We start from the raw sequence: 12322 nt of genomic DNA on the forward strand, positions 1-12322 counted from the left end.
ATTCTTAACCTACATGCCCAACATACAAACATCTATGATGACATGCTCTTGCCTCAAGGTCTAATGTTGCAAATTCACTTTGATGGTATGCATCTCCTACTGTATCTCAGTCAACACATTAGCATCGTAACATACCAATATAATCATGATGACCTAATTACACATAATGATCTCATGCACAATAACCTTCACCACGAAAATACATGCATAACAACATATAGACACTGACATGCATAACAAATGCATATACAACCGTACACTCATGACGACACATCCCAAAAAAACACCATCAAACTTCACATGAAAACATCACTACAACACTGATCAACACCATGCAAATGCAACATGCATATGGACTACAAGCATAAAGAACACATATGAAACCGGCATGAATGCACGACTAGCACACTGCCCATCCAGTCCAAGGGGTGAACCATGCTCTGATACCATTCTATAACACCCTCCTCCCACATCCACCCAAGTAGTCGACCAATCAAGGTAAACATGTGACGGGAAGTTACTATGATATTATTCAACCTCCTAGGTGACCTTAAGGAAGTGGAATCGACAAAAGCATACCATACAGACCTTCCACATTAGCTAAGGACTCCCATGAACCATTCCAACCTCTAAAGTAACTAGCCTATGGGCCCCACTGATATTTTAAACCATTTAACTCCCATACGCTCCCTTGATATGGGCATGCATACGTCCAAGGGGTTCTAGATGCTCCCACATGGTATACCAACATCTAGGGACTTTTTCTCAATTTTGTGCCAACATCCCCGGGATTTGAGCCACTTTCTCAGGCCCAGATCCCAAGTCAGAACCCAAAACTAAATGACACCTTCAGAACAAAAAGATAACAATGGAATGATGATACAAATGCAATTACTTGAATAAGGGCTTAACTGGATGCCTACTAGTCATGATATGAACTTTGTCAAACATATCACAAATATGTAGCCTATAGGTGTAAACGATATATCTAAGTATAGGGGTCTCATAATTATCTAAGAAGCATTAAGAAGCATTATTCCCTTATATCATTTACTGCATTATAATCTATTAGGTCATAGATACATTATTCATTCATTTACAAATTGAAACATGAAGCGAGAGATACATCATCACTGTCATAATACATACTTATAACCAACATAATAATAACATAAATATCAAGGATACATCAGCCATAGAATCCACATATAAACCAATAAATTTACAAATAAGATACCAGAAAGAACCTCTTATTAATGAATGAAAAATCCAACCCGAAATGGGACTACCATATTCCACCTGATGATAGAATGACTGAGACAATTCTCTCTTTAGTCATTCACCCCCATGCCATACTTTAATCGTGAATTGGGACTCAAACCAAAAGAACCAACTAGGGCATCCCGAGGATAAACCACTTCACCCACATCAATAGAAACTAGGATTTACCGTGATCCATCTCGGATCACTGGGAAAACACAATAAACATGTAAAACAAGATTTACCATGATCCCTACGATATCACTAGCCAAAAAAAATCGTGGATGCCACCGGATTTCTCCACCTCCACCATGTGGAATTTTCCTGTCCCCTAGTCTCTCAGGTGTTACTGCAATCCATAGTTCAATCTAGGGATGACTAGGCCCTAAACCAGGACACCACCCTCTAGGATTTACTATATATCCAACCATTCATCTGGAAGCATTCCTAGGCCTAATCAAGGGAAACCACCTCTAGGATTTACCGTATATCCTGTCATTAACCGGTCGAAGATTGTGAGGCCCACTGAGGCACACAATACCTCACTTTACCGCAACCCACAGTCTCGTTCAGGGGTCACTAGGCCAATGGATTTACCACAATCCATAGTCTAGTTAGGGATCACTAGGCCATGTGTTCTTTCTTTCGGAGATCCACCTTACTCGGCTTTCAATTCATTTAGCAATCTCTCTCAACCAAAACATGAGAACCCATCACACCATGACTATCCAGAAATGACAAGGTTGGGTTGAAAACACTGTCGCACTTGATAAAACCCATGCCATAACAACAAGAACCACATGCAATATCATGCATGCGAAATCTAGTATGGAAATCACACATGCAAATCGATACTTGCAAAGAATTTTGTTGTAGTTGCTTGATCATGTTCTTCCTTGCTTGCTCCTTCCTTCCTCTTGCCTTCGTTTTCCTTTTTTGATCGAATGCCAAAGCTCTTGAACAAAACTCTCTGTCCAGGAGGGAGAGAGAGAGAGAGAATAATGAGAGAGCTCCAAAACTGAATTTGCAAAAGTTTATGAACTGATTTTGAGAAGCCTTTTTATCAATGAGGCCTCTATTTTCTTCATTGTCCATCAATTTCCTCCTCACATGCAACCTGTGACCTTTCACCTTCATTTTCTCTTAATTTTTTATTTTTATTTTCAAAAATAAATGTGCTAAAAATGTCATTTTGCCTTTCCAAAGCCTTTGCCAATTTCCTTAGCCATAATAAACCGAATGAACACCCATTAGGATGTTTTTCTCACCATTCAGCTTGGAATATGTGTTCGATGAACATGGTCTTATATTTTTAAATTTACATGGATTTTTAATCAAGGCTAATACAATAGAAGAGCCTACTGGAGCAGAGGAAGGTAACAAGACACCAACACTACAATTTTCCTATGTAATAGAGTAAAGCCAATTGAAGAAATTAGAGAAGAAAACAATGATTTGTACAAGATGTAATGCATAAACATGGTAAAAATAGTGAATCCAAGTATATAAATACATCTGTTGAGGGTTAGATTGAAACCACACTCATTAGTGAATGTTGAAATTGCTTATGAGCTTGAGTTATCTTTTCTTGAAAAGTGGCTTGGCATGTCTAAGTATAATAAAGATGAAAGTTGTTATGAAAAATTTACCATAACTAAACCAAAAGATGAAACTGAACATATAAATGCACCCATCAAAGATGAAATTATTGCGATAGTGAAAGATAAGGTTAAATGAAATATAAATGTAATTTTTTATCTTATAGGAGTTGAAAAAAAAGTTCAATCAACCGTGGATGAGGTACAAGTAGATGCGGAAAATAATTCAGACAAAAGAGAGAAGTACATTGTTAAGGAGATGACCAAAGTAACACTAACGTTACAAAACCAGAAAAGATAGGGAGAGCATAGAGTTTGAAGCACAAGGAAGAAAAACCTATACAAGCATGCATAAGTAAAACAAGTTTTTGACTTGATCTCAAGTACTATAAGCCTAGTTAAGACTTAAACCAACATGCATTAATGGTCTTTGTCGAACTTAAGAGGAATGCTATAGAATAATTCGTCGTGTTAATTGAAGCCATTGAGTCCCATTAGCTACTAGTTCTAATCATTTTAAGAAAGGTAAATTTAGCTTTTAATCATGTGTGAGAGCTAAAATTAGCATGTCCACTCTTAACATTTTTGAATCTTTATAAACTTGAGCAATTGAATGAAGCAATTCACTCAATAATTACTAATATTTAATTGTCTTATTTTGTTGTTTACTCTTCTATGTTGGACATTGGATAAATCAACACTCCGTGTGTGTTTCTTGACATGGATTAACCGCCTATTGTGGATCCTTATCTTTGACGATGCAATCATTGAATAACACTTGCGGGTTTTGGTCTAATGAGGATTGTGATTCCCAACAAGTGCTATCAAAGCATAAGTAACAATACACACCTGGCTCGTGTTGGGGAGAGATTGTTGGACATTGGATAAATCAATTCTTGCCATGTATTTTGTGACATTAATCAACTGCTTCTGGTGAATCCTTATCTTGCCCTCATTCACTAACACCTACAACACTTACTAAAAAACATTAAGATAAATCAAGTCGTTGGGAGAGGAGTCACAATTTTTCGTGAAGCCAAGAGGATACCAACCGTCCATAAAGTGGGACTTTGATCCTCCGGGAAATGAAAGAAACGATTTAGGTGTGTTCTTCGCTTTGGAGAATCCTACGGAACCGTTAGCTTCAAACATTACAGTTTTCTACTTGGATTACGGTTAAGTCCAAATTCGAAAGGTTTATTGTGATGATTTTGGGATTAATATAAAAAGAAGTGTGCGTTATTTCAGGTGTTTGGTTTTTCTTTTAGTCCGGCTTTCTTCAATAATAATGATAAATTAGATTACATTTGTCAATAAGAATTGATAATGGCTATCTCACTGTGCTTTGACACTTGAATTACGCTTAGATTTTATCTTGTCATTGATTCAACAACTAATTTATAAATAATAATTTGACAATCTCACTGTTCTTAGATTTTATCTTGTCATTGATTCAACAACTAATTTATAAATAATCATGAACTTTTCATTGCTCTAAAAAACAATTTTATGCCTATACCTGCCTGCGCTCAAGGACCTTATCCCTGGTTTTTTCATCATTCTGAATGCATCCCTTACTTTCTGAACGCTCAAGAGCCCTGGGATGCAAAATTTCCTTTTTCCGCCTGCTGAAATATGCTTTTCTACATTGGTATAGATGGGGGCCTTCTGAATAAGCAAATGACCTTGCCTATTTATATAAAATGAACTACAAAGCCAGCTAAATGTCATCAAGAGCCAAGATAGCATGTTTCTTATTTGTTTGGTGGATAAAATTGAGCATTGTCTAGCTAAGTTTCTTCAAAAGGCAAGGGATTAATGCCGTCAACAGGAAATGGATAAGAGCTTATCACTTCTGTATACCAATGTTTGAGTTTAGATTCAATATTTTATTAAAAAAGGTTAATTTAAAAATTAATATAAAAAATTTCAAGACCAACAAAAAAAATTATGAATCAGGTTTTTAAAATTTATAAAATTAAAATAAACAAGCTGTAAATAAGATATAGTATTGGGACGTGAAAGGACAAAGAAAGCTGGGTTCTTATCTTGTTGCTTTGCTTTACCGTAAAGGTTGTGAATGAGAAGAGAAATGAGAAAGCTAGGGTTAGTTGGTTAATTAATAAATAAAGAGTAGTTAATAATAATATTTTTAGTTATATATTATGAAGTATTTTCTTATTGATTGATTGAATAAATAATATATTAAGAAGTATTTAGTTATATATAGAGTTGTTTTTGTTTTCTAATACCAGTCACATGGCTTTCATATTTAAAAATTAATTTGCACACTCATACAAACTATTTTGTATATTTATTTTCAAATGTATTTAATATATGTGTATAGTTCGAATTAAATCTAACTAATTTTAAATTTGGAGATTTGTATATTCATTTTCAAATGTAGTATATTTATATAGTTGGAGTTAGATCTAACTAATTCTAAACTTGGAGATTGTGGTTAAGAGAATATCTCAACAATCTTCAACAAACCCAAGCTAAATCTATTAATGTTAGCATTAATCCTAACATCTCCCTTAATGCTTACATTACAAAGCTTAAATTACAAAGAACGACAATAAGTCACATAAACATAATTGACTTTGATCTTGTTTGGTCTTGTCTTCATCATCACTTCTATCCACTCTGGGATCTCATAGCCTACACTTTTTATTCATGACCAATTTCGAATTACCACTTGATCCATTTAAGATTTTTTATTTTTATTTTTACCATGATTGACTTAATGGTAGGATCGATGATTTTTGACTTACTTTCATGTGTCACTATGCTAGAGAAGCAATATCGATATTAAATCACTCTATTGACAAACTCCCATATGAAAAAGACATGCACTTTGCATTTACCAAAAATATAGAAAGGTTGTCTGAGTATTAAATGCATCTAAGAACCAATGTTACAAAGTTACTTGCTTTACTCAAACTTACAAACACACAAAGGTCACAACTATAACCAAAAGTCATTGTTCTTAGGTTTCCAAGTGCTAAGAACCACAGACCATAATACATTGTAAACATAATCAAATTAGTGATGTGTTCTCAGGTTTCTGAGCTCCACAAACCACTAATTTAAATTATGTCACCTCGCTCTATGATTAGTTCTCCATATTTCATTTAATATATATATATATATATATATCTTAGCTATATTATAGAAAAGTATGAGAGACTCTATATTGAACTCATAATCATCATCACAATCACATGAGTTTTTAAGGATGACATCTGGTGAATCTTCAGAAATAGCTATATTGGATTATTCTTTTAATTTTCCATTTTAAAGGTCTTTGGCATGAATTTTGCAATTCAATGTTGTATGTCGATGTATTAAGCATTAGAAACATTCAATTGAACTCTTGTTTTTAATCATATTTCCCTTGGAAAACATTGCCATTTCATTTTATGAATTATCATTTGCATCACATGCTTTCATCCTCTTTTCTTTTGCTAAAAGTGTTGCTATCATTTCATTTAGTGTTCGAGAGGAAATTTGACTTAAGGTCAAAAAAAGCATTGCCATAATTTGAAGATAAATTGTTTAACAGAGTTTCCTTTTTTATTTTCATCTTCTATTTTATTGCCAATTTCCTCCAACTTCCTTATGAGTGAATTTAGATCATTTATATGAGTAGAGAAGGATGCCCCAACATGTATTTTAAATTTCAACAATTGTAATTCTAAGGAAAACTTAGCATTTATAACTTCTCCCCCCCTCCCCAAATATTAATCAGTTCCTCCAATATTTCTTTAGATGATTTTTCTAAGTCTATAAGATGTAATTGATAATATGAGAAAGATAGTCCAATAATAGACTTAGATTTATCTTCCTTTTCTCCCATTCAATTGATAGCACTCGTTACCTTAGATTCGAATTTTTCGGCGTTTTTTATCAGATACAAAGAAACGAATATATCCTTCGAAACATTTGTTTACTATCTCAATTTTCTTGTCAGATTGCAGATGATAAGACGAGCTATGAGTAGATTGAGTACCAAGACAAGAAAATAATTTTGCCCAAAAAATTCTAGTGAAAATTGGATATTTGTCAGTTACAATAATATTCGGGTTTCCTTGTAGCTTTTGAATTATTTCCATAAATGAAATAATGACTGTACTAGATTTAAAAGGATGAGGTAGTGCACAAAAGTGTTCATACTTGGTAAGTTTTTCAATTACCACCATGATGACACTCTTTTTTTCAAACTTGGGTAAACCTATGATAACATCCATTGAGACCTCCTCCCAACGCTGACTTGGAATGGCTAAAGGTTGTAATAGACCTGGGGTTTTAGTTGTATCAACTTTATTTTTTTTGCAAAATAAATAATGTACCATATACTTCTAATTTAAGGCCGTCTAAAAAAAATCGTTCTTAACCTTGTGGTAAGTTTTTAAAAAACTTGAGTTCCCTCCTAAAGAAGAGGTGTGTAATTATAAACAAATCTTTTGTTTTAGTTGGGAGTTCTTACATAGATATAAGTGATCTTTGCACCATAATGAATCATATTTCCAAACAAATGTATCAAATGTATTGGGATCTTGCTGCAACTTTTGAATAAGTGTCCACATGTCTTTGTCATTCTTCCATTCATCCCTTACTTCAATTGTCCAATCAGGTTGGATTATAGAAATGGAACAGAGCGATGCTTCCACATATTAGTCCCTTATTGAGAGTACATTTGCACACTACAACAAATTCATTAACTATTTTAGTGCATTTTTCTCTACCTTTGTTAAAAAATTAGCATTATTTATCGGTATGGCACTAATTTTGGTTTTTTACGCCAATCAAAGATAGTCAACACTAAATCTGGTGTGATTTTTCACCACATTTAGTGCCATCTGTTGCACCCAATTTAGCCTTTCCTTTAGCTCCTGATGTAGTTCCATATATAGCTTCCAATAAAACATCCTTTTTATCTCCTAGTTATTGCATTATTTTTAGTGTCCATTTTAGCTTTTACTGCAGCTTCCTCTGTAGCTTCCTTTGTAACATCGTATTTTTCTCCTCATTATAACATTGGATATGAATTTATATTACACATGATGAGGATGGGTTTCATAATTAAGTTGGGGCGAGGAGGGTACGGTAAGCCAAATTTAGTAATTACCATCTGGCGGATGCATAATACAAGTATCCTAAATAAGTAATTACCTATTGTCACTCTTACTCCTATTGTCATTAGTGAAAATCAATGTGACTACTTGAAAATAATTCTTGGTAGTTGTCATTTATCATTGAAATCCTAAATTCATTTAAAGGGTAACCTTAATTATTCCTTAACCATTTCCAAATTTCATTCGACTAATATTCTCTACCCAAGTGTTTATATTGACGAAGTGATTCCCTGTAACAATAATTGAGTAGTGTTGAGTAGTAACCATCTTTAAAACATCCATGGGAGGAGTAACAGTTCATCAAGAACTAGACTCCATTAATGTGTTGCTACACCAGCCAAAAGCCCTAGAATATTTAGGAATACACGGTCGTTAGTCTAATTTGATTAGTTGTAGGGTTTTAATGAATATGTTGCCATGGAATTCACAAAAGCTCCGCAAGAGAAACATTCAAAGGTTAGAGGATTTATAATTGATGTTACAGAGGACATTATTTCTAGGGTGAGAAGTTTACCTTAGACAGAGGCTTGCTAGTTTTATGGAAAATAACAGTTCCAACAACTAGGGAAACATTTTAATAGTGGGGAGAGGCAATAAGGAGTAAAGGGAGAGGTATTAATAGAAAATCCATTCCTCACCCTTGTGATGATGTGGCTTTATTTATTCAGAATTTCATTACTTATGAGGGATGTGTTGGGATAGTATTCAATTATCATTTTCAGTTATTGTCAAATATTCGTAATGGAAAACTGATAAATTTTCCATATTATTTGCTAAAATATTTACAACATATGGATGAGGTGGTGCATATAATAAAAAATCCAAAGAGTTACTTAACCAACCATGAGTTTATCAAGTTAATGATAATTCATTCATTGCAATAGTAGGGAAGCATATGGACTGGTTTATTGGCAAAGTCACATGCACTGTCCACTGAAACAAAGGAAAGTGAAAGTGAATAACAAGAGGTAAGTGCTAAAGAAACACAAAAAGATATAGAAATTATACCTCCCATACAAAGAGAAGCTACACTTCCTAGCAAAGAAGAGAACTTACACCTCCTAGACCCCATCACAAAAATAGTAAGAGACGAAATTCCATAAGAATGTCTGTTGGTACATTCGTTGAAGGAAAAATAACATGCACTAAAAAACCCGTGGATATATCCAATGGACAACCTGAGTCTAGTTATCATGAATTCCCTATTGATGAAGAAGGGCCCGATGCAAAGACTATTGAAAAATGGTCAGCTAGAACAACCTCAGCTAAAGAAAGGGTTCCTGAAATAGAAACACCCGGGGAATCTAAGGAAGTATTTGAAAAATCTACTCTTGTACAAAGTGCAATGAAAAAGAGGAAATTGAAGAAGCCAGAAAGTGAAGAACATGAGGTAAGTGTTCAAACAACACAAGAAGATATAGAAGCTACACCTCCTAGATAGAGTAGATCAGCTACACTTCCTAGACAAAGAAGAGCGGTTACACCTCCTAGACCCTGTCATAGAAATAGTAAGAGACAAAGTTACATAAGAACATTTGATTGTACATCTACTAAAGGAAAAGGATCATGCACTAAGAAATTATGGATATATCCAGTGGGCAATCTGAGTATAGTTATCATGGATCCCCTATTAAGGAAGAAGGGCTTGAGGCAGAGTTTGCTAAAAAAGGGGCACCTAGAATATCATAATATTAGGTACAAGCTCTTGAAACAGAAATTCCTTGGGGATCTAAGGAAACATCTGAAAAATATACACCTGTACAAAGTATAGTGAAAAATCTGAAATTGAAGAAGCCAAAAAGTGAAGAAAATGAGGTACCTGTTGAAACAACACCAGAAGATAGAGCAGTTACACCTCCTAGACAAAGTAGAGAAACTACACTTCCTAGAAAAATAAGAGCATTACACCTCCTAAACCCCACCATAGAAACAATAAGAGACAAGGTTCCATAAGAATTCCTGATGGTACATACGCTAAAGGAAAAAGAGCATGCACTAATGAACCTGTGGATATATCCAGTGGAAAATATGAGGATAGTTATCATGGATCCCCTATTGAGGTAGAAGGGCTTGAGGCAGAGACAACTAAAATAGGGGTACCTAGAATAGCATCAACTGAAGTAGGGGTTCTTGAAGCATAAATTCCCGAAGAATATAAGGATGCCTGAAAATATATAATCTTGTACAAACTGCAGTGAAAAAGAGGAAATTGAAGAAGCAATAAAGTGAAGAACAAGAGGTAAGTGCTAAAACAACACTATAGGATAGAGTAGTTACACCTCTTATAAAAAGTAGAGCAACTACACTTCCTAGAAAAAGAAGAGAGATTACACATCCTAGAACCCTTTGTAGAAACCCTAAGAGATGGAGTTCCATAAAAACATATGCTAGTACATTCATTGAAGGAAAAAGAGCATGCACTAAAGAAGCTATAGATATATCCAGTGGAAAATCTAGGGATAGTTATCATGGATTCCCTATTGAGGAAGAAGAGCCTGAGGTAGAGATTGTTGAAACAGGGGCACCTAGAACCAACTTAGTTGAAGCAGGAGTTTTTGAAATAGAAATGGTCAGGGAATCTAAGAAAGCATTTGAAAAATATACTTGTGCACAAACTATGGTAAAAAAAGGAAATTAAAGAAGCCATTGGGTGGAAAGAATCCCAAGAAGAGAGTGCGAGTAATTGTTACACCATCATCTACCCCAATATATGAGGAATGTATTGATACAACAAAACCAAAGGAGTTTGAGGGAAAAAAAAATGAAGAGAAAGAAGGAGAATTTTTAAAAGATCATACGTTGACACTTGAATTTCATTGTGTTCCACCTGAATAAAAGTAATTTTAGGAAAAATAGAAAGAGGAGATAAAAATGGAACAAAAAGATGCCTCTTTATGAGGTAAATTTGAAACTGACCTCCTTATTCAACAAATTAATAAATTGAATGAGTAAAATGAGAATTTAAGGAAACAACTTACCATGGTTGAAGGGCAGCTTCATTCTACTAAACAAAATGGATTAGAAACCCTGGTAGAAGCGATAGAAGTAATGTCGGTTAGATTTTGTGATGGATGTAACAAAGTGGTGGAAAAACCATGTTATGAAAGGCCAGCCAATATTTCATTTGGAATTCAAGCTGGAGGGCAAGATGAAGAATCCCAAACCATTGTTCCACAATAACATGTTGAAGATGTTGTTACATAAGAACCAATAGTTGAAGTAGAGAAGGATGGATATGTTGGGACGTGAAATCATGCAAATATGGACATACAAATACTTTAGTTGGGGAGGGAGATATTGGGATGTGAAATTGGCATACTTTTGTACCCATTTTCATACCTTTTCTTTACCTTTCTAATTCTCGAGATCATACTCTACCACTGTAATAACCATTACCAACTTCAGTATGTCTATTTTTATATGTCATCCTTATCATCTAATTCTAATTTTAAATTGGCATGATAGCTACTATTTTAGTCTATTTTTCTCGTAAAACTGATAACTGGGTTACTACAGGGTTTGTGGTCTATTGAGATGTTGTTGTAGGATTACACTTTCTAGTTTTGCCTCGCTAAGGACAGGACAATGACTCACTGAGCATTCTTGTCAAACATGAAGTTCTATTTTGTGAACACCCAACTCCTTCAATTAGTTATGAACATTAATTTGGAAATCATCTAGTGAAAATATTGTTCGAATGCCAAAGGATAAGTTTATGGACAACGTAGCTAAAATAGTTAGGATTTTCTATTGATAATTATTGTAATTTGGAAAATTTGTTACAACCTTGTCCTGATATTAGAAATTGTTAACAAATTGTTAATGTGTATTCTCAATTTAGATCACATGAGAATTGAGATATTCTCATGATGATCTTATCATTGCAATCTAAAATTATAAAGAAGTGTACTCTCTACTCGTGCAAGATAGACATATAGAAACAAATAGACAATGATAGAGGGGGAGATCACCAACCTTTTAATCTTGTATGTTTCATTAATGCAATATCAATAATTAGTGGTATCATATATTACTTTTGACTTGCTTTTTTGATGTGTAGTGCTACTGTTATTATTAGTCTTGTTCATGCTTTAATGGTTATAGAATGTTAGCCACTGTATTGTGTAATAAAATAGATCATCGACCAATCCCTTTTTTTGTGGGAAAGTTATTTAATTTATGTTACAGTTTTATGTTGTTTTCATTTCATTTGAATGTATGTTTTAAAATTTGTTGAGGGAATGGTTTCCAGATGTGCTCTTCTTTTCTAAATAAGAGTGACAATCTGACATAATGGTTTTATTTTTCATTGCGCATTTATTTCTT

This window comes from Pinus tabuliformis, chromosome 3_2 (assembly GCF_031772625.1).
Source record: "Pinus tabuliformis cultivar Carrire ecotype Pingquan chromosome 3_2, CPIR1, whole genome shotgun sequence".
Taxonomy (NCBI): Eukaryota; Viridiplantae; Streptophyta; class Pinopsida; order Pinales; family Pinaceae; genus Pinus; species Pinus tabuliformis.